This window comes from Fukomys damarensis, unplaced genomic scaffold, assembly GCF_012274545.1.
Source record: "Fukomys damarensis isolate Sample0158 unplaced genomic scaffold, DMR_v1.0_HiC HiC_scaffold_4, whole genome shotgun sequence".
NCBI classification, from domain to species: Eukaryota; Metazoa; Chordata; class Mammalia; order Rodentia; family Bathyergidae; genus Fukomys; species Fukomys damarensis.
In genome coordinates, this window is record NW_022900916.1 from 29364305 (window position 1) to 29392024 (window position 27720).

A 27720-nucleotide genomic window follows, 5' to 3' on the forward strand; every position below is an offset into this window, starting at 1 on the left:
CCAGGTACAAAAAGACAAACACTAAATGATCTCATTCATGGGTATGATATAGCCAAGTTGCTCTCATAGAAATTGAGAGTAGAACAATGGCTTCCAGAGGGTGAGGAGAGGAACAAGGGACAAGGGCATAGGGAAAGGTTGGTCTATGGACACTAAACTACAGTTAGCTAGAAGGAATAAATTCTGATATTCTACTGCACAGTAGGGTGAATACATACAACAATAATATACTATATATTTCAAAAATCTAGAAAAAAGGAATATTCTCACTACATAGAAATGATGCTTGAGGTGATATATATGCTTATCTTGACTTAAACATTACACACTATACACATATCAAAACACCAAATGGTACCCTATAAATATCATCTAGAATTTTTGTTTTTATTTATTAGTTCAAAAATAAATCTAATTGTTTTTCAAAAAGAAGGAAATTCCACCATTTGCAGGAACATGGATAAGGCTAGATATGTTGCTATACACCTGTAATTTCAATATTCTGGAGGCTGAGGCAGGAGGATCACCAAGAGTTAGAGGCCAGCCTGGGCTGCACAGTGAGTTCGAGACCAGTCTGAACTATATAGCCAGACCTTGTCTCAAAAAAAACTAAATAATAAAAAGAGGATAAACCTTAAGGGTATAATAGTAAGTGAAATTTATCAGTCAGAGAAAGAAAAATACTTTGCTATATGTAGAATCTAAGAAAGTCAACTTCATTGAAATAGAGAGTAGAATTGGAATAGTGGTTTCAGAGGCTGGGTAATAGGAAGGAGAAATGGAGAGATGTTGGTCAAAAGGAACAAACTTTCAGTTACAAGATGAATAATTCTACTGATCTAAAGAACGTCATGGTGACTACAGTTAACAAAATTGTACTGTATACCTAGAACATGTTAGTAATGATTTTTAAAAAGAATGGCCTACCCACTTTTTTTCCCTCTCGTTGAATTTATTGGTACATATTAGGTATACAGTACAGTTACATTCATCATTGGGATCTTGTACCTTTACATGACAGGTCTTGGTTCTCATTTTTTCCCCTCCTCCCTGCCCTCCCTTCAGCCCCTCCTACCCTCCCCATTTACAAACACTTTATTTCCATTTTTTCATTTTCTCATACTTTTTTCTTTTCCCTTATTATCTTTCCCAACCCTTCCCACTTTCCCTACACCTTTAGCCCTTTTCTTCCTATTTCACATTGTCAATTATATCATTAGGATCTAATATACTATTATAGTTTTTCACAACAGAAAACTATTCGGTATTTACACGTGTGACTTATTTATTTCACTTAGGAGTATATCCTCAATATGCATCCATTTTCCTATGAATGAATTTATTTTCTCTTTCTTTATGGCTGAGTAGTATTCCATTTTATAGAAAAACCACATCTTCTTTATCCAGTTTCCAACTGATGGGCAAATGGGCTGTTTCCAAGTTTTATCTATTACAAACTGTGCCGCTATAAACATAGGTGCACATATATCACTGTGATATGATTCTTTCGGAAAGATACCCAGCAGAGTAATGGCTTGGTTAAATGGAACCTCTAGTCCCAGCTCTCTGAGGTATCTCCATATTGATTTCCATAGTGGTTGCACCAGTCTGCTGTCCCACCAACAATGGAGAAGGGTTCCTTTCTCCCCACATCCCCGCCAACATTTGTTACTGTGTGATTTCTTGATAGCAGCCATTCTTTGTGGGGTGAGGTGGAATCTCAGTGTTTTCATCTGCATCTCTTGAATGACCAGTGATGTGGAACATTTTTTCATATTAGAAAAGAAACCCTAAACTTGCTGGAAGATAAGTTAGGCAGAACTCTTGAAGACACTGGCATAGGAAAAGACTTTATGAACAAATCCTCAGTATCACAGGAACTAGCAGAAAGAATCAACGACTGGGATCTCATCTTATTAAAAAGCTTCTGTACTGCAAAAGAAACCATCAACAGAACTAAAAGACAACCTACCCCTTTCTTAATCAGGCAACTCTAACATGTGGTATTTCATCTGGTAATGATCTAAGCACTATCTCAATGTATTCTCATCACTTTCCTATGAATAAGTATCTGTAACAATAACAGCATTAAATACTACAAAGCACAATTATACCATCTCAGTCAATCCTTGACAATGTGAAATAGCTATTATTTATCTCATTTTGCACAAAAAGGAAACCAAAGTTTGTTTGTTCTATGTAATGCAACTAGTGAGTGGTTGAACTGGGACTCAAATCCTGTTAATAGGTTGCTAAACCAGGGTTCCTTCCATTCCTTCACCTGCCAAACCCTATTCGGGAGTTAGCCACGAGAAACAGGTAGGAAGCAATGACCTCATCTTGCCTGTCTGCTGATGGCTAAACTGGGCCCAAATTGAGGAAAACATCAACCTAGCCAAAAGAACTAGGAATCTTAAATGGCCTAAGTGAATTTAAAAGAGTAGTATCTGATAAGAAGTTATCAGAAAAAAAACCTACAAAGAAACTGTAAAGATTAAATTGCATACTTTTTTAGATATTAAGAAACTTTTTCATATCGTACACATTAACCAGTAAAAAAGAAACATCACTTGGCTCCTTCAGAATTAGAATTTGAAAAGAATGGTTAAAAGACAAAAGTCAACTAAAAAGGTAAAAAAAATTAAGAAATCAAGAATTCAAAGATTCTCAGACAAAGATGCAGAACTCAGCAAATGAGGTGAGAAAGGACTGCGCTCTCTGCCCAGTCCCTCTAAGATGAAGAGGTGGTGAAGTGCTCACATGGCTGGCCACAGTGGCAGGATCGCTGTTACCCACAATCGCGCCCACTCTGAAAGCCTTTTCCCAAGAAGGACTTTAAACTTCACCTAAAAGTTCTCTGTTTTCCCCTTAGCTTATGCAGAGAGCAGCAGAAAACACAATTAATAATTTTTTTAAAAGTGGGTGACAAGAATGCTTACAATCTGATTCACAATTTTCTGAGGCCCTGAGCAGGAACTACTAGATCGGGTTGAAGAAAAGTAAAAAACTAATAATAGTCAGTCTTGGTCTGTTTTGTGTTGATCCAATCTGAATAGCAAAGTATTTACAGATCAAAGGATATTCCCTTGTTTTTTATTCAGCAAAGTAATGCTAACCTAATTAAACTGCAGTGTTTCTTGCCAATCTATAGGCCTGCCTGCACCCTTATTATTTTTAAAGGAACAGAAATAACAAACAGAAAATACTCATTTGATAAATTTGGTGTAATAGCACACTCTATAATCCCAGAACTCTAGAAGGCTGAGGAGGATTAAAAATCTGAGCCTACTCTGAGCCACTGAGCAATTTAGCAACTTAGCAAGACCCTCCTGTCTCAAAATAAAAACCATAAAGGGGCTGGAGCTATGTATCCGTGAAAATGCCCTGGGTTCCATCCCCAGCATGGAAATGAAAGGAGGGGAAGGGAGAAGAGTGGAGAGTGGGGAGGGAGAAGGGAAGGGAGAGGGAGAAAAAGAGAGGGGGAAGAGGGGAAAAGGAGGGGAGGAGAGGAGGAAGGACACGGATGGATGGATGGATGAAGAACGAACAGAAAGAAGGAAGGACCTTATTTGTTGCCATATTTTACTTTTTTATTGGAAGTCTCTCTTTAGGGTTTTATCAGTGCTTGGTTTCATGTTACTATTGGTTAATCTATTGACTCATTCATTCAGTAAGTTTTTTATTGAGAAAGAATGTGTAATACAGCATAGCCCTTTGATTTTATGATAACTATAAAATTAAGTGTAGGGATGGGGATTTAGCAATCCCCGGTACCAAAACAAAACAGAACCAAACCTAAGTGTATCAGGGTTTTCTAGAGAAGCAGAACCAATATAAAATACACGTATAATTTCACAAAAAGATTTATTAGGTAAACTTACTAGATTAGAGGTAAGAGTCATAGTGGTCATCTGCAGGATCAGAGGCAGCAGAATCCAAAATGGTTGTCTGTGTGGTAGCTGAGGAGCAATCAAAGGTCAAAGGCTTGGAAACTCACTGTAGAGCCACCAGTGTGAGTCTGTGCTGGGAAGATGAAGAAACTGGAGACCAAGCCAAAGGCAAGGGTGAAGTCCACAGCTCTTCCCAAACTCAGGAAAGCACAACCTTCTTTCCCTATACATTCTGTCTAAGCTATAAGCCTATTGTTGGTGCCCATATCCAGGGCGGGTCTTCCTTCATTTTACTGACCTACTTGTCAAATCAGTGACACAACCAGAAGTTACTAATCTGCTAGGCAGCTCTTACTCAAATCAAGCTGACACATCACAATTAACATCACACTAAGCTTTTATAAAATATCATTGTTTTCCACCACATGACAGTTATGTCTGAGTTAGTAATAGCACTTCTTTGAGGAGGTTCCTTATTAGGAAAAGAAGAATAATCTATCTTTAAGTGGTTTTCTGAACACCTAATTAAATGATAAATCTGAAAGTGCTTTTTATTAAAGGGTATTACTACAGTTATTAATATGGATATCAATGGATCAGGAAACCTAGCAGCAAAAACTAAGGTATTTACCTCAAGATCTTCCCAGGAATATGCATGCACATGCAGTGTGTGTGCATGTGCATATGTGTTATCAGCAAGAGCAGGAAGAACATCTCTGTGCCCTCCACATGGTCCCATTACCCAGGCAGAAGTACATTTCTGCGGGGATCAGAGTCCAAGGTCAAAACAAAACTTGGGGAAGCTTCCTGTATACTTGCTCTGAATTGTGTAGATATTGTGGTGCTATGCCAATATCTAATTTTTACTCCTTCCAATACTAGAGCTCTGTTTGCACTTTGCTCCTGTTTCAAGAAAGAAGGTCCCTGGAAATGTTGCAAAACTGTTATTGTATGATCAAGGGGAGTCCTCACCTCTCCCATGGCAATGCCATAAGTGGCTATTAGAAAGAGTAACTTAAAATAAGTAACAATAGGAAAGAACCAAAGAAACCTTACGGGTTTCTAAATTGGCAACAGAAAGGGACCAAAAGTTAGTGAAGGGGAAGTCACTAACATAACAATGGAGGACTGTTTCATTAGCATCATTCACTGAAGCAAAACTTGGAGGGGAGGGACCTCATTATTCAAACCAGATGCTGATTTCGTAACATTCACTTGAGTGAGGTGATGAACTGTTTCAATTTCCTTTCATTTTGAATATGCAATGTTACAAAGAAGGCAAATTACCACATTCATAAAAGCACACTTGAAGTTGAGAAAGAACTGAATGTAGGAAACCTGTCTTCCAAGTTTATTGCCAAAAGCATTTTGTTTTCATTTTTAATCAAATGACAAAATAAATGCTATAGTGGGTTTAAGATAAGATCAATTATGACAGCAATGAAATTACCTTCTAATGATAATTACCCTCAAGTCTTGATTACTGCCAGCTCAAATGATGCGGTCCTGTGGCACACAATATACCGTGTTCATCCATCTCCAGCAAGAGCAATATCTGGGCCCCCTCCAGACTGACAGATAAGCCAGGAGCAGGACAAGGAGGCAGAGAAGGCCCACTATGCAGACCCGGAATGCTTAAGACACTACATCCATAAAAATTTGTATCACTTTAAAAAAAACCCAAAGGCCCGCTGATAATCTCCCTCTCAAAAAGGATTACTTTCTCATCAGAATGATGAGGAGATGATCCCAGAACCTAAAGAAAATGAAGCATCTCTAATGAGGAGCAGAGCCAAGTGGTTGCCTGGAGGACGACAGTGAACACAGGAATTGAGCTCAAGGAGATGGTCTGGGCCTCTGGACACAATTCTGAAGGAAAAAGGGATGGGTGCCGGGCTGTGCCGAGGTGACAGAACCATGTGGCACAGCTTCCAGGTGCTCCAAGGGTACACCAGTGAACTGCCCTCCTACAAGCCAGCAGTGGTGAACCTACGGCCCACATGCCTCAGAGGGATGCTTGTATCATTGAAAGCTCTAAGAAGTTCACCATCACTGCTAAAATTAATTTTGTGGAACCAATAAGCTGTTTCTGCTACTTTACACAGACAGGACTATCAAGCTTTAGAGATAGCGATGATCACCATCTTCATTTTATAAGCAGGACTAAGAGGCAGAGTGAGTCCTCATGGAACTGACTACAGCCACTTTAACCCATGTTCCTGACTCCCCGCTCTTTCTTCCCTTGCCGGGACAGCTGTGAAGCTCTGAACAGCCACCAATAAGGGCTACTGAAAAATCATGGCAGGTCATCTGTGTTATAAGAGGTCACACTCTTCTTTTCTCTTCAACACCAGATAAATGCAAAAGAAAAATCTATAGTCACATTGCAGCTATAAATCCTACTGACCAAAACCTACTGTTGACCAGGCACTGTGCTAGGAGCCTGTGTCCACTCACTTCTTATAGTGCTTATGACCCAGGATGGAGTTATAACCCCGTTTTACTGAATAATGAAGCTTACAGAAGTAAAGCAAGGTGCTAACGCTCATACTAATAAATCAGTGGCAGTCCTAGATTCAGACCAGTTTTCTAGCAGTTTCTACTGTACTACTGGCCCTCAAAGTTTTGCTAAAGAATAAGTTCCTTAATCAGCTGACTAGCAAAGCAGTACACAGAGCTTTGTCTGGTGAAAATGACTGAATCATTATATATGAAACAAACATCCTGAACAATGGTAACAAAGCTCTATAATCTCAGTATAAGCATGGACCCTTAACAAGGAGAGAAGTTTCTTACAAAATTCCTATTTTTTATTCTACAAATCTTTGTTCCACAGATCTTAAAATATTTTGTCTCTTCTCCTTTTTTTGGCGGGGGGGCAAAAACAAATCCACACAAGCAGAAGAGAAGGATTAGGGCAAGGTCAGCAAGCAGGGAGAACTTTCCACACCGAGTGGGCACTGAAGTGCAAGCACCAAGCGGACCATGGAGAACTTCGCCATTCCAGTTCACAGCCTCCCTGTAGCTGGACAGCTTCCCCTAATGCTTTCACCTTCTGGCAACCACCTGCCACCTTTACCTTCTGGAAACACAGGCACTCAGCCAACCTGGAGATTTCTGCTTGGTGAACTGAACACAAATACATCTCATATTCCAGTCTGAACACAGCCTTGAAAACTGGAATTCCCTTCAGTGCTACTGCCATCTCTACAGGTCCCTTCTGCTTGTAGGGAGGCTAGCCTCTGTAAAGGCAGAACATCCCAAAAGGTCTGTTCTTAACCAAGGAAGACATAGCTTTGAGCCCGCTTTCCTCAATATATAGACCAGACAAACAGAAACACTAGTCAGGCTAGCTGGGAAGAGTACGACCAATTTCATTTTCTTAGAGATATTTTGGAGCGTTACTAGTGGTTTCAGGATCTGGAAATGCAAAAAATGAATACAATATGTGTTCTGCCCTTGAAGAGTGCAAGTCCAGTATATTTCAGACTATTACAATAGTCTCTTCAGAAGGTGACTGTGATATTAATGTGATAAGTGCACGATCACAGAGGTTTAGGAGATGATACAAGAAAATGGGATGAGGGTCTGGAGTGTAGCTTAGTGGTCGAGCACTCGTCTAGCATGCATGAGGCCCTGGATTTGATCTTTAGCACCCAAATGAAAGAAAGGAAGTGGGGACAAGACAAGGGAATTAAGCTAGCAAAAGGTCCTCATGGACTGGGCTTATAAGATGGGTAGTTTTCCAGGCAAGGAAATGGGAGGCGGAGGGACATTCCCAACAGAAGGGACAGTGTGTTCAAAGACTCATTTTATGAAGTGGCCTGAAGCCCAGTGAGTAAAGACAAACAATGTCTGTACAAGAGGGGAGGCACAGATGAGCAAAGGAAGGGTCTCAGATTATTACGAAGGTTTCCAAGGCATCTAGGAGCCAAGGGAGTATTTAAGGCAGCAAGTAACATGCTGAGGTTGTATTTTTTTAAGTGATTCTGGCAGACATGTTTAGTGCAGGCAGGGATCTATATCAGTGCTGCACAAAAGGAATAAAATGCAAGCCATGGAGCCGAGCCACTTAAATAATTTTAAATTTTTTATTGGCCACATTTAAGATAGCAAATAAGTGAAAGTAATTTAATAATGTATTTTTTAATTAACTTTTTTTCTTTTCAGTACCTGGGTTAGAACCCAGGAACTTGAGCTTGTGAAGCAAGCAAGGCATCACTGAGCTAAATCCCTGGCCCTTATTAATGTATTTTAAATCCTCAAGTCTAAGTTATTATCATTCAACATGTAATGAATGTCTTTAAAATTGTGAATGTGGCAGCTTACATATTTTTGTGCTACATCTTCTAAATCAGGCACACTTGTAGCAGATCTCAATGAGACTAGCCATGCTGTAAATGCTCAAAGCCAATGTGGCGAATGTCTACCACACCAGACAGCACAGACCACTGATGAGGTTGCAGTCAACAGTCCAAACACAAGATGATCAAGCTCTAGGGAAATCTTTCTGGCTGTTGGATATATGTTAAACTATGACTGAAATGTAAATTTTAAAATATGTAACTGTAAAAACTTGTTAGGTAATAATTTACACAGTTTAAAAATAAAAATAATCCAGCAGAGTACAATGAACAGTGTTGCTCCCATCCTCTTCTGTCTACTCCTTCCCTGTTCATGCCCTACCCCACCCACCTACTAGATGTAACCACTTTTATCAACATCCTCTTTTTGTCTGTATTGATTCTTCAATATTTTCTCCATGGAGATACAGCAGAGGTAAATAAATTCAAGTTTTATCTCCTTTCTATATCAAAGGTAGCATACTATGTATTGTTTTATTCCTTGTTATATTTAATAACATATTTTTGAAATCTTTCCAGATAAATATATATAAATAGTTTCCATGTTCTCTTTAAAATGCACAATATTCCACTGTATGGACGGATCATGGTTTATTTAGCCAGTCTTCTACTAATGGATACTTGACCTGTTTCCAATATTTTCTATTACAAACAATGGTCTAATGGAAAACCTTCTATGTACATCACTTTATATGTATTCAGATGTTTTCCTCAGGAAAATGTGCCAGCCCCAGATTGCTGGGTCAAAGGGTAATTGCATTTGTAATCCTGACAGATACTGCCAACCAGGGTTTCAGATGGTTTGTGCCATTTTGTGCGGCCCTAAAAGGTACAACACTAATTTTCCCACACCTGTTCAACAATGTATAATTGTCAGACTTTAGAATTTTGCCAATCTGATAAAATGAAAAGCACTACTTCAGCAGAGTTTAAATTTACATTTCTTGTTTTCTGTGTGAGTGAACATTTTTCTTAGGTTAAAAGACCATGCATTTCTTATTTTGTGAATAATCTGCTCCAGTTCTTTGCCTTTTTCCTATTGGTCTGTAAAGTTGTTCTTTATATGTAGGAGCTCTTTATATAAAGAAATTAACCTTTTGTCCACTGAAAATTTTTTCCTGCTTATCATCTGTCTTTTGAATTTGCTTATGGTGGTTTAAACAATCAGGTAAAAATGTTTTATTTAAATTTAGTCAAATTTATTATTTTCTTCTTTTATTGTTTCTGGATTTTGAGTCAGTTTAAAAGCTCTTCTTTGCAAGGTTATGAAGGACTTCACCCATATTTTCTTTTCTGATGATTATAAGTAAAACCAAATATATATTCACATTTTGAAATCCTTTTAAAAAATATCCATTTTCTGCTCAGTGGTGGAGCACTTGTATATATGCAAGGCTCTGGGTGTGAGGCCAGCCCCACACATATGTACACACAAAACCAATTTTCACTTTTTACAACTAAAGTAAACCAGACATTTTCTACATTGCCTTCCTGATTTCTTCTTTTTTTTTCTTTTTCACAATGTTGATGAATATCTCATCATCACATAAAGTTTACAGATCAAGCTGAAGTTCATTTGAATTGCATGAGATACCCAACAAACAATATTTGTCTGGATATCTACCCACTTGGCCCAATACCATACTACAAGTTTCATGGTTAGCCCATTGAAAATACAATTTTAAATAATATTTTATTTGTGTAAACATTATCTTACAAATTCATGGTTCTAATTCACTAGTCTAGACTCTACAGAGGTAAACAGAACTTATGCTACTCAGTTATTTGTGGGAATTGCCAAGTTTTGTGAAACTGAATTCATCACCATCAATATCTTTTAAGCAGATGCCTGACTTGAAGAGATACACAGACACAAGTTGCCATTCAGAACTGTACAAATTGAGGTCACTAAATTATTTTTAATATTTAATTTGTTTAAAAGGGAAACAATACAACACAATTAAAGTCTGGCAAAACTCTCACTGATGACAGAATTCTGGTTTACTCAAGTTCATTTTACATTATCACCAGTGTGGTATTTCAAAGAAAAGAAAGACAAAGAAAGGAGGGGGAAAACAGGAAATTGAAAATGATCCATCTCAGCTGGAAAAGTTAAAAAATATTTTTCCTGAGTTTTTCATAAAGATAAATAAAAATAAGGAACACTTCATGAATTTGTGTCTTTTCTTACACAGGGGTCATGCCAATCTTCTCTGTATAGTTTTGATTTTTAATGTGAAGCAAACAAAATTAATTATTTTTTTCCACAAAGGCTTGACATTCCCAATTTCCTCTATTCAAAAATTTAATGAACTGAAGTGTTTAAAGTAAAAATGTGAAAACTATAGTATTCTACACCAAATACCCTTGCACTCTATCTTAGCATCCTTCAAGTTTTATTTGATATGTACTATACACATTACCATGTCATTTGAAGTTGTGACGTTAGTTATTATAGATCAGTTTCTAAGAGGGATTCATACACAACAGGGGGGGGAGGGGGAGAGGGAGCGGGAGAGAGGCAGGCAGGCAGACAGAGGCACAGACAGAAAGACAGAAAGAGCAACACAGAGACAAAGAGAGATATTGAGGAGACTGAGGAGGAGAGATTGAGGGACAACATGAGGGAAGAGAGGGACAGAGAAATTGAGGAGACTGAGGGAGACAGATTGAGGGACAGAGGGAGGGAGGGAGAGGGGGAGAGAGAGAGAGAGAGAGAGAGAGAGACGCAGACAGAGACAGAGACAGAAATGAATAGCATATCCTTCAAAAGCAGCAAAGGGATCAGTTCCCACAGAAGATGCTGAGGGATTAGACACACACTAGAAACATTCCAGTAGGGTTACTAGTGGCAGATAAACATCAATGAAAACAAAGTGACCCCATAGAAGAAGTAGAGAAAGTATGAGGAAGAGGGCAGAGAGAACTGGAGTAGAGGCTACCCAGACATGAACAGGGCATAGCTCCCAAGATCTCTGCAATGTTTCTCAAAGGAGTTAAAAGTTTAAGTCAAGAGCCATGTAAACCAAGGGACCATCAAGAGACCACATTATCTCCCTATCCACTCCCACATGTCAAAGAAGCTCCTCTTCCCAAACTGCCTGCAGAAAACTGCTCAGAAACCTGCTCTCCAGCCCTGGGATGACTCTCCTGAATTTCCCTCTTTTCTCAGCTTGCAAGTGAGTAATGGAGGTAGTTTGTCTTTGTATCATGCATATCTTTATGGCTTATGTCTAGGTGTCCTCTCAAAGCCTCATGTAGTCACAGATAGTCATTTTTAGAGGTGGCTGGATCTACAGTGTGAGATGCTGGGGTGAAGGGTGTGTGATTACTAAATAAGTCCACTGATTAATTTGGCACTGCTCTAATCCTGGTAGTCTATACATACATACATACATACATACATACATATATATATATGTATATATATATGTATACATACATATATATATATATAAAAACCCCCACATGCCGTTTCTCCTCTGCAATGTCTGTCTGCCATGCCACCCTGCCTTGGAGCCAGCCAATTATGGACTGAAACTTATACAAACTGTGAGCTAAATAAACCTTTCCTTCCTTAACTTATGGGTGGTTGGGTATTTTGTTCCAGTAACCAGAAAAGTAACTAAAACACATATGGATCTAAAAATAACTACTAATGTCTATTTCCCTTCATCTCCAACAAAACCCTGCCTTTGTTTCTACTACCTTTATCAATAATATTTTCTAACTTGCCTGGAATCCGTAACACCTTGACTTTTTTTTTTTTTTTTTTTTTTTTTTTTTTTTGGTACTGGGGATTGAACTTGGGACCTTGTGCTTGTGAGGCAGGTCGTGGAACCACTGAGCTAAATCCCCAGCCCAATTTGGGGCATTTTCTACTTGATTCTCCCTTGACACAGGAAGGTAATCACTCACCAAGTCTTTCTGTGACACTCACCCAACCCTCACTTCTTTTCTGTTTCCAATACCACTCATCTATTTCAGATGTCTCTTCTGAACTACTTCATAATCTCTCACCTGTTTTCTTGATTCTCATTCCTCTGTTTACAATCTTTTGTACATGTACCTGTCACATGCCCTTCAGAAATGGTCAAAAACCTCTGACAGTTTCCCCATTACTTATATAACAGTCTGAAATTATGCCATTAATCATTTAGTAATTCAAAAAATATTTATTGAGTACCCACTATGTGCCAGACACTGTTTTAGACTTTGGGACATATTAATAAAGAGAAAATGTTTAATCTTATCTCTTAACCTGATCTTTGTCTGTCTCTTACACTACTAGCCCCTGACATGATTTTGAGCATTATCTCTATACACATATCTCTATACCAGGATCGGTAATTTTTTTTTTTTTCGTATCAGGGATGGTACTAAGGTCCTTGTGCTTTCAAGGCAGGTGGCAGAAACACTGAGCTAAATCCCCAGTCCAGGATCAGTAAATTTATTGTGGTGTATTTTTATTTTCAACAAGGCCTACACAGGCCCAATTATATATTGGATCCAGTAGGAAGTGAGCAAGACAGATACAGTCTTTTCTGTCCATCCACCTCTGAGGCCTTTTCCTTTCCTTACCTGTGACCATGTTTTCTTACCTCCCTTTATGCTCAGTGAAATAGAAATCAGTACTCAATAATGTTCCCTGACTCTCATAAAGTGAAGCACCAATTTATCCTTTGTTTGAGTTGAAAAAAGTCAAATTTAACAGGAGCATAGTTGTACAAGATGACCAATGAAGATAAGAATATGTCATATTTGTATGATGCCCTGTAAAGCCTGAAACATAATTGAGCAAAGTTTGTGGACTCATATTCACCAGGACAGATACCTGCAAGTGTTAGTTTAGGCAGCCCTTTCATTTTTCTCAAGTAAAACTTAAATTCTTGTTGTTGGAGTGCTCTTTGGTATAGGTGAGTCCCACAAACTTGGAGGCTGTCAAAAATCCTTTCTCAAGCTACCTTCAGACTTAGAGGACGGTTTGGTGACAAAATTCATGTGGAAAGAAAAGTTTTCAAGATCATGAATATTCTCCGCATTTATGAAAACTTCTGAAATACAGAGGCTTTATATTCAATAGCAGTCAGCAAGTGGTACTGTTTCTATTCAACTGGTAAGTGAATTGTTAGAAGCAGGGAGAAACAAAAGCATTCTAAACTCCAATTTTTAATCCTCTATCTAACTATAGCTTTGTTGAGGAAAGAAAAAAACATGCCTGAGCCAAACCAAATGACATGTGAACACTTCCATCAGGCATACAGCTGCCAGAGTGGTCCCTAATGTGCTCCCAACATCCGGTTCCAGCTTTTCCTCCCCTTCCTCCCCTGCAGACAGAACATCTTCCACCCAATCTGGACAGGCCACCATGTCTGGAACATACTCTGAGGACAGCTCATGTGATTATTGCAATTCTGCTTACTAGAACTCGGCCACTGTGACCTGGGTCAACCTGACAGTAACTGCTGACCCAGACCCAGGTCTGGAGCACTTTTGGGTCTCTCCTGCTGCAAGTTCAGATTGGTTCAGGCAACCAGACTAATGCTGACCATTGGGCAGAATTTAAGGAGACCTCTCCAGATGTGCAAAGGAAGAAGAAAGAGATGCTTGGTGGAGAGGTTGGTGCAGTCTGCCTTCAACAGATATCAGATTCAAACAGATGAAACACAAACATGTCACTAACCCTAACATCAGGTCAATCCTAGAGCATCAACCAACACCAATGGCCAATGCCCATGAGCATTCATCTGCTCATTCCCCCATGCTCTCACATAAGTGTAAGTAGGTACCTCTCAATTGAGCAAATCAAGTAAATTCTAGTAAGCTAGAAGTCAATGAAGTATGAATTTCCATTGACCAGAATATGATGGGTTTGTTCATATAAATGACATTTCAGCCACAATGAACTTATTATTTCCTGAACACACTGAATTATTGATATTATCTATTTAAAAATATCTCTTTTCTTTACCAGAAGGTATCATTTACATTTATCCTTAGGGACTTCCCTGGGAAGCTTCTTCCAATTGCCCCAGCCTTTCTAGAAGACTTTCCAGCCGCACCTCTGTTAATGGTTTATATCTAGATGTTCCCAAGAGCCTCAGATGCTCATAGGCAGGGCTTTTGGAAAAAGACTGGACCATGGGGCTCTATACCTGACTTGCTGTAGGAGATGGGGCCTGGTCGGAAGACACAAGTCCCTGGGAGTACATTTCCCTTCCTGGCTCCTGCCTTCCTCCTGGACACCATAATATGAGCAGCTTTCCTCTACCCAGACCCTTCGACCATGCTGTTTCTTCCTGAAGCCAGTCGACTATGCAAAGACTGACACTTCTAAAACATGAGCCAAATAAGCTTCTCCTTGTTTAAGTTGCACATGTCAGGTATCTTGTCCTCACAATAAGGAAAGTGACTAAGACAATCTTTCTCCATGCTTACCATCACTGGCTCCTCAAACTGTCCTTTTCTCAGCTTTCTTTGTTAATCTCCATTCTGTCTCAGGATCTTTGCACATGTATTCAACTCTTATAAAATGTTCCTGCCCATATTCCAACTCATGATCATCCCAGAACTGCAGCCCTAACTGCTCACTTGTACATGGAAGTAAGTCTCATCTCCCTCTGAATCTCAAATCAACTATCTCTGGTCCTCACTACTACTCACTCTCATAGAATCACATGCCTCTCCTTCCCTGCATTTAGCAGAGCTGTACTGGTAGAAGCATATTATTTGATCAAACACTATTTCCTCACTGATTTTAAATTTTCTTTTTTTTTCTTTCTCTCATTGAGTTTATTGGTACATTTTAGGTATACAGTACAGTTACATTCATTATTGGGATCTTGTACCTTTACCTGACAGGTCATGGTTCTCATTTTTTCCCCTGTCTCTGCCCTCCCTTCACCCGCTTGATTTTAAATTTTCTGAAGTGACTAGCAAAGTGACTAGTGGAATATAACAATTATTCAAAAAGTATTAACTGAATGAATGAATATCCTTTTATTTACATTATTTTATGTCACTATATTCCAGTTATCTATTTGTGTATTGGCCTCAAAGCCTAGCCCCTGCCAGCCATATCAGAGCCAAACAGTTTTCCAAAATTCATTTTAAAAGGGAAACAGACATTTATTTCTATTAATAATATCTTATATATCTATATGTAGTCATGACACATCTTAAGATAAAGATCTTAAGATCCTACGACTGATGACCCTCATACATTACTAAGGTTATGAAAAAAATGGCCTTAGAATATGTCCACAAAGGTCAAAAGAATAAAAAAATGCAGTCTTGAGTGTTTATGATCAACTCTGACCTAACCAGAAAAGTCATGACTGAAGAGCCCCATTTCTTGTGTCCTTTCCAGGTGATGTTTTGACTACTAAGTAAAAGCCAAACTGAGTGAATGGGAGTCAGCAATGCACCATGTGCTGTTATAGGCTGATTGTGACCTCCCAAAACTCTATATTAAAGTCCTGACCCAAATACCTCAGGACATGACTCTGTTAGGAGAGAAAGGCCTTAATGATAAATTAACTGGATAAATAATGAGGATGTCGGGGTAGGCCCTGACTTAGTATGACCTATTCCAAGAGTAGATGAAAACCCAGGAAGATACCAGGGACATGTATGCACAGCTGACAGAGCTTGTGGGGGACAAAGCAAGAATGTGACCACTGCAAGCCAAGGGGAGAGGCCTCTGAGGAAACCAACCCTGCTAGCACCTTGATCTTAAATGTCTTTTTTTTTTCTGTAAGAAAATCAATTGCAATTGTTTAAGCCAAGCAGTCTGAGATACTGTATTAGGGCAGCACTAGCCAACTAATATAGCACCCGGGCCATTCATGAGGGAAAAAGAAGAAACCCCAACACTTTATATTCCCACAGCTCATCAATTATCAACAGTGTCCTTTTCTCTTCATTTGACAAATAAGGACATTGAGACTCAGAGCTACAGAGGTGCCTGGGTCATAACTTTACTCAAGGGCTGTCTGCTTCTAAAATTCCATGTCCTTTGCACTTTATCTGTAAGACCAAAAGATCAAGGATATGGACCATGGAGTATTAAAGAGATCTCATTTTGTTTCTCTTATCCCTGAGAAAATGGGTGAAATCACCATTTCAGCTAGGTTGAGAAGCCAGATGCATTTGTATGCATCACCCAAATAAAGTGATTGAAATACTGTGAAACAGATGTGAATAGAAGCTAATTTTGCCTTTTAATGAGAATTTTGACAAGACCAATACTATCAAATATTAAAGTGCACAATGCCATAGCTGTTTCAATGCAACTGCCCAGTTGATTGGCTCAAAGATGCACTACAGTAGCTAAAAATGTATTTTCTCTTCAAAAGAGCAGAAGTCTATCATGTAAAATACAGTCATAAAAATTTAATCACACCACATAAAGAACAGAACCTGGCTTAGTCTACAAACCATAGAAAGGCAGAGAGAAAGAAAAGGCAGCTGAATGCTTAATCGGCTGTCTGTCACTTTCTGAATTGTGCCTAATATTCTAATTATTAGTCACTACACTGAGAAGAGGCAATTATAGAACAGGGAAGATTACTTTAATTTTTTTTTTTTGGTTAACCCACAATTTGGAAGGCCCTCATAAAAATATAATTTCAGTCCTATATTCTATAAAAGAATAAAATGATTAACAGCTAATACTTAGTTTTCTAATAAAATGCATAAAAAAGCCTTGAACTTGTATTGACAGATATGACTAACAATTGTAATCACAGAAATAAATTAAGTAAAATGATAATTTATCTGCCACCGTTTACTGAGGGAAAAAAAGTTCAGCACAAGCAGCTGAACTGTGAAGTTCAGAGAATTCAAAGATAGGACCTAAATTTCAATGAAATGTGGAGCATTATTAATTGGTTTCCTAGCAACAGCCAGGCTAAAATTACTTAACATGTCTGCTCAATTAGATGCAAATTTGAGTGTTATCCCTTAAATGTTGATTATAGCTGGTCTTTTCAGATGCAAATCGAATGTGTAAAGTGAATGTAAATGTTGACAATGCTAATACCAAAAAATCTCCTGATTAACATCATTCTGGTGTTTAAAGCCCCTGAGGACCTTCCTTGAAAGGACCTCAAGTTGCCTCGTGGCTAGTCTTGCCTGCCACTTTCTTGTCCCACCTTAGCACTGCCCTCACTCCAGGGCAAGCATAAAAGACATTTAGCCAAACAATACTACTGGGCCTCACTAACTTCTCAAGCTCTGATTTCTCATCAATGCTAAAGGACAGATGGATGATGCTTTCCACTTACAGTTCAATCTAATGATGCAAGGGTTTGCCAGCTCAAGATCAGAGTTGATCTCAGTGTGGTTTTGCAGATAGAACTAAACCTTTGAGTGACTCCATTTGAGAGGAGCCCAAGCAGTCAAATTCAGCTCTACTCTAGGAGTAGTATGTTCCATCCTCCATGGTGGCATCAAGAAGGGCAGAGGAGAGAAGGAAGCAGCCCATTCATTATCACCCTCAGCCAGCAAAGCTACTGTGGTAACATCCCACTGCAAAGTGCTCACCGCACTTTCACTCACTTGTACAACAAATCTTTATTACAATTTCTATTTACCAGGCAACAGTGTAGATGCTAGAGACACAAAGTAAGAAAAATAATCTCCATTCTAGGGCTGAGGATGTAGCTCAGGGACAACACACCTGCCTTGTAAGCGCAAGGTCTTGAGTTTGATCCCCAGTACCAAAAAACTTAAAAAATAAAAAATAAATCCCATTCTACCTCTCCTCTAGGATAAATAAACACATAAATAATCATACTTTAGGCGGTGATAAGAATTAGGAAGAAAAAAGTAGCCTAAAAGCCCATTTGATAGATCTAATTTTTTTGTACAGACTTAAATGAAAAGGAGCAAGCCAGGCATAAGAGGGGGGTTGGAGGGGGCAAGCCTGTACTTCCAGGCAGGAATCAGGCAGCAGAGAGACCACAGAAGCTGAGCATGAAGAATAGGAAGGGAAAGGGTGATAACAGGAGAAAAGCTATTCCAACCTGAGTTCCTAGCAAGTGGTCCAACAAGACTGCATCACTAAGCTCCTGGGCAATTTAAGGTATTCCAAGGATACCACTTTCTGTAGGGCAGGGTCACCAACCCAGGCTGCACCATAGGAGGTGAGCTTTTTCTATATTTACAGATGCTCAGGCTCAGAACTGACTACATTATGGCCTGAGCTCTACCTCCTGTCAGACCAGTGATGGCATTAGATTTTTATAGGAGCACAAACCCTTCTGTGAAGTGCACATGCAAGAGATCTATCTAGGTTGCTTGCTGCTTATGAGAATCTAAACCCAAAACCAATCTCCCCTGCCACAGCCTGCACCCCACTCCATCTCCCACAGAAAAATTAACTTCGAGGAGAGCAGTCCCTGATGCTAAAAAGGTTGGGAACCGCTGCTCTAGAGCCACATGGTAATACTGCAGGACTACAAGATGGACTAAAAGCCTGCCATATGAAGGAGGAACAAGGAGAGGGCAAGTACACTGAACTCTGAAAGTCCTTTCCTTTCCAGGTCAAGGGTAGTGCCTTCTGAGGCCCCTGAAGAGCTTCCAAGCCAATGGGAAACTGCATTCTCAAAATGATCTCCCCTAAAGAAGGTAGGTTGGCTTTTTGGCCAAAGCTTTCTACCTGTGAGCCACTAAAGGATGAGGAATCAATGAACAATTTGTTCAAGATACTCAATCAAGACTCTGGGATATCCCATGCAGCAGTGAGGAGCTCAGGACATCTATTCCAGAAAGTCTGAAGCTTGCTTTTGTCAATTAACAAAGAGCTGCAAACAAGGCCAGGGATTCCCAAACTAACCTTATGAGTGCTCGGCTAAGGCCAAAGGCCCAGAACCTTCTTCCAAAGCATGTCATGCTAGGCCTATTAGTCTTAAGCCTTTGAAGGCTTTAAGCATTACTATTAAGTGTAAATACCCTTTAGAGAAACACACAGAGCCATAAGTATCCAGGGGTGGCAAACTCACAGCGTGTGGGCCACAGCCAGTTATTTGTTCACTGAAAGCTCTCAAAGGTTCATCATTACTGGTGTAGCCCATCTCAGGATAGAGTGGTGCTGAGGGCTTAGTTTGGGACACACAGACATAAGAAACACCCGTTAAAGTGGGAAGGGACCTAGTCTATTCAGTGGCCTACAACAGGCCTGTTTGTGACAATGGCAAGATTTACAAGGAAAATTGTGGTGCCCAAATGGTTGACAGAAACATCTCATCAGGCTTACCTTAATTTATGTTAACTCTTAAAGAGAAACACCACTGGCACTTAATTTAGCCTAAAAAAAGAAAAAAAAATAAGGCCAGAGTTTGGTTTCATCAAAGCAACAATAAATGTCCTAAAGAAAACATGACCCATCAACCAATCAGAAAGAGGCTATGCTCAATTAACAGCTTCTACTCAGACTTCCAGGCCACATTAAATTATGAGTTAAAAATCAAATGAATATACATGTGACTGGAGTCCTGAGCCCTGGCATGTACCTTCTAGGCTAGTGATTCTCAAAGTGTGGTACCCAGTCTGGTCACTTCTGCAAAATCAGAACTTGGTGGAAATGCATATGCAAACGCCATTCAGCAGATGTAGTGAATTAGAAATCTGGTGAGGGATTCAGACAGCTGTGTTTTAACAAGTTCTCCAGGTGTTTCTGATGCATACTAAATCTGAAAATTATCATTCTAGGCCAACTCAGAAAGATGACTCCAAGTTTATATTTAGCAATAACTTGCTGCAAATTGTTTCAATCAACAGGAAGCCAAGGATAGCTGGACTGTACCTTCTACATAATGGCACACATTCAAAGTAAACATACTGATTGTGTGAATTCCCTGACATAATGACTTTTTCAAAAGAATGCAACTACTGAGAACACAAAATGCTGATTTACTGATTTCTTATGATAACCAATTGTTCCAACTAAGAAATAAATTTTTTTTTTATGAAGTTATTCTTTAAGAGACTCAAGCATTGGATTGCCTTCTGAGAGAAACTTTGAGAATTACCGAGTTCTTTAGTGCTAGGCTGTCTTCTTTGACCCTTCTCAACCAACCTGCCAGGACTTCATGCTTAAGAGCAGGAAAGAGAAGGTCAGACTTAGACTTTCTGTAAATAACCCCCAAATGCTTGTTAAATGAATGACTCCCTCAACTTCTTATATCTGAGAGAGTAAGAAAATTATTCAGTCTTAGTTGTCCTGACAATAAAAGGGAGGTTATACAGATGCACAGTTATTACAAACTTCCAAGGTGAAAAAAACCTAGAAAATGCTTTAACCACGGTAAGATTACTGTCTCCATTACTTTTCTCATTGCTGAGACAAAATACCTGGCACCCAAAGTTAAAGGAAGGAAGGTTTATTTAGCTGACAGTTTGGAGAGGTTTCAGTCCATAATTGGCTGGCTCCAAGGCAGGGTGGCATGGCAGACACAGTTGTCACAGAGGAGAAACAATTTATGGTGGGCAGAAGACAGCAAAGCAAAGTCAAGCAAGGGACAACCGCAGCTCTTTTTTCCCTTATATTTTATCCAGGCTACTTAGGGTGGGTAGCACTCACACCCTTAATCCTAGGCCCTTTATCCTAGCACTGTACCATGAATCAATTCCAGCATCACATATTCTAGATCCAGCCACCTTCAAAAAGCCCCACCTGTGACCGCATGAGGCACTAGGGGGACATCTAGACACACTATAATAATCACTATACATAAAGAAACCTATGATCAGAAGGGAGAATCTAAAATTTCATTATGCACAAGAATCACTTGCAACACCTAATAAAAATGCACATTTCTGGGCATTATCACCAAACATTTTGATTCAGTCAGTGTGAGACAGAAATCCAAGAACCTATATATTCAGTAAGCATGCTCAGGAGATTTTGGTTAAGAGATTTGTATATGAATTATCAATACAGGGCTGGGGATTTGGCTCAGTAGTTCCACCACCCACTGGGTAAGTTACGCAAGGGCCAGAGTTCGATCCCTAGAACCCAAAATATAAATAAATAAATAACCCACACAGTCACTTCTTCAGTCTTTAATGGATTTTTTTTGGTACTGGGAATTGATCTTGCAAAGTTCCTTGAGCTTGCAAAGCAGGCACTGGAACTGAGCTAAATCCCCAGCCCTATAATGGATTTTAATAAGATGTAATAAAAGAAGATTTTTAAAATTTGGTAATAAAAGCAATACTCTAGCAAGAGAGCTGTAAGTTCCTTTTTTCTCTCTCTAAATGCATGTTAAAGTGGTTAAGAAAAAGTTTGTATATGTCTTTCATTAAGATAACCCTTAAGTAACTTTTTATTACAAAAACTACATAATCATTGTAAAAAATGTTTAAAGTAAAAAGAAGTATAAAATAACTATAATTCTGCCATCCAGTGATGACATGATACATTATAACTTTCCAGATAACATGCTGGCTCCACACACACACACACACACACACACACACACACACACACACACACACACACCACTTTTTAAAATAGTGGGATCAGAGTATATGCAGTTATTGTGTATACGTCTTTACATTTAACTATTCATCAACATCTTTACATAATTCCTTGCTTCTTTCATAAATAAAATGACAGAATACTTTAAACACTAGCTCTCTTGATAAGAATATTTTTAAATCAAGGAATTAAACTGGTTTTTATATGATCAGTATATAAATATAAATATTTGTTTCATTTGTATAAGCACACTAAAAATTGTGTTTTTATTAAAGTGACAACATTGATGCATAGTTTACTAGTAAACTTTTACTAGTTCATTAGCTCATTTTCAGTGAATGCATGCACATTTCTTGAGGCCTGTAGATATAAATGCAATACACTGATATAAGCATTCACATTAATTAAATTTATTACACCATAGTTTTCCTCATTAAATCTAAAGGGAACTAAAATACTCTATTGGAATGAAACTGAGATTTGTCCCTCTTCCTCCAAAAGAAGTGTTTTTTAACATGCTCTGAGAGTCTATAAACTAATTCTCTTCAAGCATAAGTGCCAAAATTAAATGCATTTCACAGAATAACTCATCAAAATCTCAGAGCTGAATTCTTACATCTGTAAAAACGATGAACAAAAAATATGAGTTTCTGTGACTACTCACATCCACCCTCTGCAAGGGCTGGTTTCAGGATGCTTACCAAGGTTTCAACACTTAGTTGTTACATGAACACTTAGCAAATCACTTAATTTTTCTAAGATTCCGTTTCCTCATCTGGGAAAGGAGAATACTAAAAAACAAAATTGCAGCTTTTTACCAAGGATTTCCTAAGGGCCAAGTGGGTTGAAATATGAAGTCCTATGAATTCTCTGCAGCAGTGCTCCAGTGTTCTCACGATCTGGGTTCTCTTTCTCTCCCTACCCCTTTTCTGCTCCCCGCACCCCCGCCCAGCTTACCCTTCAACTTCTTGAATACAAGGGATTGGACAGAATGCCCAATGTATATGTGTTAGCCAAAGAAAAGAGACTGATTTAACCGTTCAATATTTGGCCTGGGAACTGCTTAACAATTGAACCTGAAGCAATAGATCTCTCATTGTCATCATGAAAAGTCAGGTTTTGTATTCTGGAAAATTCTGGGTGAATGACAGTTCTGAGGGAGATGGGGCATGGTCCCAAACTGGCCTAGCATCACCCTAATCCTGTGAGGATTTCAGAAACAAATCCCGAAAGCCCCATGTTAGAGATTCTGTTTAAGTCAGGAGTTTTTTGTGGGTTTGTTGGTCTGTATATATGCAGTGCTGGGGATCAAGGCCACAGCCTCAGAAATGCTAGGCCTGATTAAGTTTTTAACTTGAACTATACAAAGTTTTAAGATGCCCTAAACTATCATAGTAGTTTCTAAGCCAAATTACTCTTGATAATAAAAATTGTATTGATTGTAGTAAGGATGAGACGAAATCTGCGGTACAAGATGACTGAACCATATGTCAGTTATCTATATATTCGCACAGACAGAAAGATTCTTAAATTGTGTTATCCATCACTTCAACTGAATACAAAGAACCCTCTTCTTATTATCCAAGATTAGGGAAATAAAAGACACCAAATCTCTTTCCAAAGCACTTTTTATTTTATCACAATCTTCTCTCCTTATACAAGTGAAACCACAGTATACGTTACAAAATTAGAATTGTTTTTAAAAATCCTTAAAATTATACTTATCTCTTTTTTCTTCTTTTTTCCCCCCACGAGAAACAAGCAAAATAGAGATTTGGCCCCTACAACCTGGCCTTCGAACATACAACCAAGTTCTGTAAACAACATTCTTTTATTCATTCAAAAACAACCAAAATAAGCATTTCTCAACACAACTGCAAACCTTCAGGGCCTTTCCCATGGCAGCATCCTAGAATTTGCATGGGGTTCTGTTATCACTCTTAGAGATTTAAATACTGCCTGATTTTTCTAACCTCTCAGCTGGAAAACTAGGCTACCACTCTGCTATGGAGAGTCTTTTTCTTTTCTTTCTTTCTTTTCTTGTTTTTTTTTTTTGTTTTGGTTTTTTGAGATGGGTCTCACTATGTAGTTTAGACTGACCTGGAATTCACTATGTAGCCCAGGCTGGTCATGAACTCACACCGATCCTCCTCCCTCAGCCTCCCGAGTGTGGGGACTACAGGCGTGTGTGGCACCATGGCTTGGAGATTCTTTTTCTTTTTCCTCATTGAGTTTATTGGTACAGTTACATTCATCATTGGGATCTTGTACTTTTACATGACAGGTCTTGGTTCTCATTTTTTCCCCATACCCCTGCACTCCCTTCACCTCCTCCACCCTTCCCTATTTACAAAACCTTTGTTTCCATTTTTTTGTTTTCTCAGAGTTTTTTCTTTTCCCTTATTTCCTTTCTCCTACCCTTTCCAGTTCCCCTACACCTTTAGCCATTTTCTTCCTATTTCACATTGTCAATTATACCATTTGGATCTTATTAGTTACACTTTTAGTTCTTCACACCAGAAAAACGATTCGGTATTTACACGTGTGTATTATTTATTTCACTTAAGAGTATGGCCTCTTGAATCTTATGCTGCAACAAAGTTAACAGAACAGTTCTTTCAAGATACTGTTAGATGAGATTCTTGAAATTCAGTAGAATAGAAAATGTCAAGACACAAACTTTCATATTTCTTGTACTAAACTATCAAACCCAGAACACATGGGACAGAGGCTGACCACATGAAGTGCTTAAAAGAAAAAATGCACACCTCTTTGATCATACTGCCCCTATGATCAGATGTTTTTTGGCTAAACATTTCTTACTTGGAACCCCATGGTGAATATCATTATATGTAATTTTCCTACTATAGCTGATGAAATGGAATGTAATAAGTGCTCATTTTGAAAACATGTGAGTTACTGGTCACTTGATTACCATTAGAGAATACTAATTAGGGTAAGCAATATGTGGCTGTCTCAGCCCAAAAGACAGCAATGAATTCATTAGGGAGAATGAGGCAAGGCTCAGCTAATTTATATTGACCGCAACAAGAAATCAAGTCCTGTTCCAGAACCAGAACTCATTAAAAGTGCAGTGGGAGAAAAGAGAGCAAAGACTGTTTTGCTTAGAAGCTAAAAGGCTCGTAGGAACAAAGTATTAGGATATCCATAGCTTAGGGGAAACCCGGACCGCTCATAAAGATTTCAAAGGAGTTAACTTCAAGGACAAGGAAGGATTCTTGAGGGTGGTAAGGAGAGTATTAACTAGAAGTTATAAACTGAAATTACTGCAAAGGCAATTTGAGCTACACATAAGGAAACAATTTTCAGCTATAATTTTAATTAGGAGCACAGAATATTCTTCTGTGTAATGATGACCCTTCACTATTACCATTATTCAGAATTACCCTGTACCCACATGCACATCCACAACCAGAGTGGAAATTAAACATAGACATGGAAGAACAGAAAATGACTCCTTTTAATTCTCCAACTGCAGGTGAAATTTTCCAAATAAAATACCCAAATATAGTGAGCTCTCGTGATTTATAGATACTTACAAACAACTCATACATTCTCAGCCCTTTCTCCTTTCTGATCTTTCCTGAGGTTCCTAACTAGCAGAAGATTCTTCATGGATGTACTCGGAAATTTTGAGAGAATCTGTGAGCAGACAAAAGGAAGCAGCCCAAAAGCAGACACTGCTGTAACCGCCAAGCACACACCCAAGCAAGCAAGGCCGGCTCTTCCATTTCCAAAAAGGTTGTCCTCCAAACCCGTCAAATACCTTTCTCATCTCTATTTTACTACCTTATTCATTAAAACAGAAGATTTACTAGGCCTAACCAACACTAAAAAACACAAATAATATTTTAGTGGACCCGATCTCAACAGTTATTCACACTATGAATGACATTTAGTTTACCACCAGCTATGGTTTTACTTGAAAAACTGTAAGTTTTGAATGAGAATGATTAAAAAGGGAAGGAAGACAAGATTAAATCTAGAAAATAGAGTACTAGAGGGAAATGGCAGGGAAGGGCACCACAATGGAGTGAAAAAACCAATGGCTCATAAGTACCTTTATCTGCTCTGTCAACAATTGTGTAAATTGTATTTACTTTTTAAAATTTGACTGTAGGACTCAAAAAACAAAACAGACATTTTCTCTTCCTCTCTTCCTTTTCTTTTGGAGGGAGGGTACTGGGGATCGAACTCAGGACCTTGTGTTTACAAGGCAGGTGGTGGAACCACTGAGCTAAATCCTCTGCCCTCCTCTCTTCCTTCCTTACTCAGTAAGCACATGCTTTCAGAACCAACGTTCAACCCCTAATACTAGTACTAGAGTTGAGCTTCAACTTGACATAAATGGTCTTTGGTGTAGGTACGGGAGTCTGTCTGTTGTAGTAACTCTACTGTGGCCTACCAGGACCCCAGCTCCCTCTAACTTCACTATGGTGTCATTCACAAGGGTCCCAGCCACTGGGATCTACTTTCTCCTTCTTGGGCAGGGCCCCACCTGAGGGCCTCTGGACTTGCTGCTTTCTCTGCTGAGAACAGTCTTCTTTCAGAGTGTTCTTCTCATCACTCTGGTCTCAGAATAAATTTCACCCCTTCCATGAGGCTTCCTTGCTCCTAATCTACCCAATACTATACCAACTGTCATTCTGAAAACTCACACATGCCGGTATCTAAAGGTCCCATTATATATTTTATATATTTTATTTACTTTTTAGCAATTAAAGGCATATCAGAAACATTATCTTGTTCATTTATTTATTTAGTTGTGCATCATCTGTCTTCCTTACTAAAATCCAAATATCATGAAAACGGGGTGGCTTCTTGTTTGCTGGACTAAACAGTGCCTGACAGGTCCTCAGCATGCCATCAGCAGATTGTTTAAAAAAGCATTTGGACAACCACATTGTTCCAATTTTAGTATATGTGCTGCCGAAGCGAGCACTGGACAATCACATTAGACACCACTTTAAAAAAAAAAAATTCAGGACTTCTCCATGATGACCTGCATCAAAGGTATACCCAATAAAAATCTTCAAGTAGATATTTACAGTTCTCATATCGACAGGTGAGTCTCTATTGGTGTTTTATATTTATCAATATTTTGTCTTTCACTGAAGAAATACAATAGGGCCCCAGATCCAGTGAGATGAACCTCTAAGTGGTTCATTCATTTTCTTTTATACCCAAATGCACTCATTCTACTTAATTTAAAAACAGGAGCCTAGCCAGGGATTTGGCTCAGTGGTTCCGCCGCCTGCCTTGCAAGCACAAGGGCCCGAGTTTGATCCCAGGTACCAACAAAACAAAACAGCACGAGCCTATAGTGACAATATAAGCTTGATGTTACAGGAATTCCCAAGATATGAAAAGGGATGGCTAAAAATTGTGTACATAGGTTGGTAACATTTGTAGTACGTGGTCCAATTCTTTTCTATACTATCATTGATAATCTTCTATCCTGCACCGTAGTTATTTATATTTATGTTATCTCTCTTGGAATCTAAGTTCCTTAATGGTAGGATTCAGGTCTGATTTCTACCTCCCAGATGCCCAGCGCTGTTCTTTACACACAGGTGCCAAATAAATTTCAAATGAACACATGAATGATACTTTTACTATTATTTGAAATTACTAAACTGTGAAATAGCTTGTCTATGAGTAGCAGTTTTCCTAAGTGATAACTGGGTAACTGTGATGGTAAATCTTGCTTGTCAACTTGGTTGGAAACACCTAGGAAATCAGTAAAGCACATTGCTGGGTGAGTTTGTGAAGGTGCTTCCAGAGATGACTAGCACGTGGGAACGCCACACTGAGTGAGAAGCCCTGCTTGAATGTGAGTGGCACCATCCAATAGGGTGGGGGCCCAGGCGGAACAAACGTGGAAGGAGGAGGAATTCCACTAGCACACACTCTTTCACTCCCTCCCCACTTCCTGGTTACCATGAGGCGAGCAGCTTTT

General features: G+C 38.9%; 1 non-coding gene across 1 annotated transcript; it reads right to left on the reverse strand.

Annotated features, from left to right (window-relative positions):
- Positions 1 to 10405: 10405 nt before the first annotated feature.
- On the reverse strand, positions 10406 to 10509 carry LOC117284237. The gene has a single exon (XR_004515319.1). It is a non-coding gene; the product is annotated as a U6 spliceosomal RNA (small nuclear RNA).
- Between the last annotated feature and the right edge of the window lie 17211 nt (positions 10510 to 27720).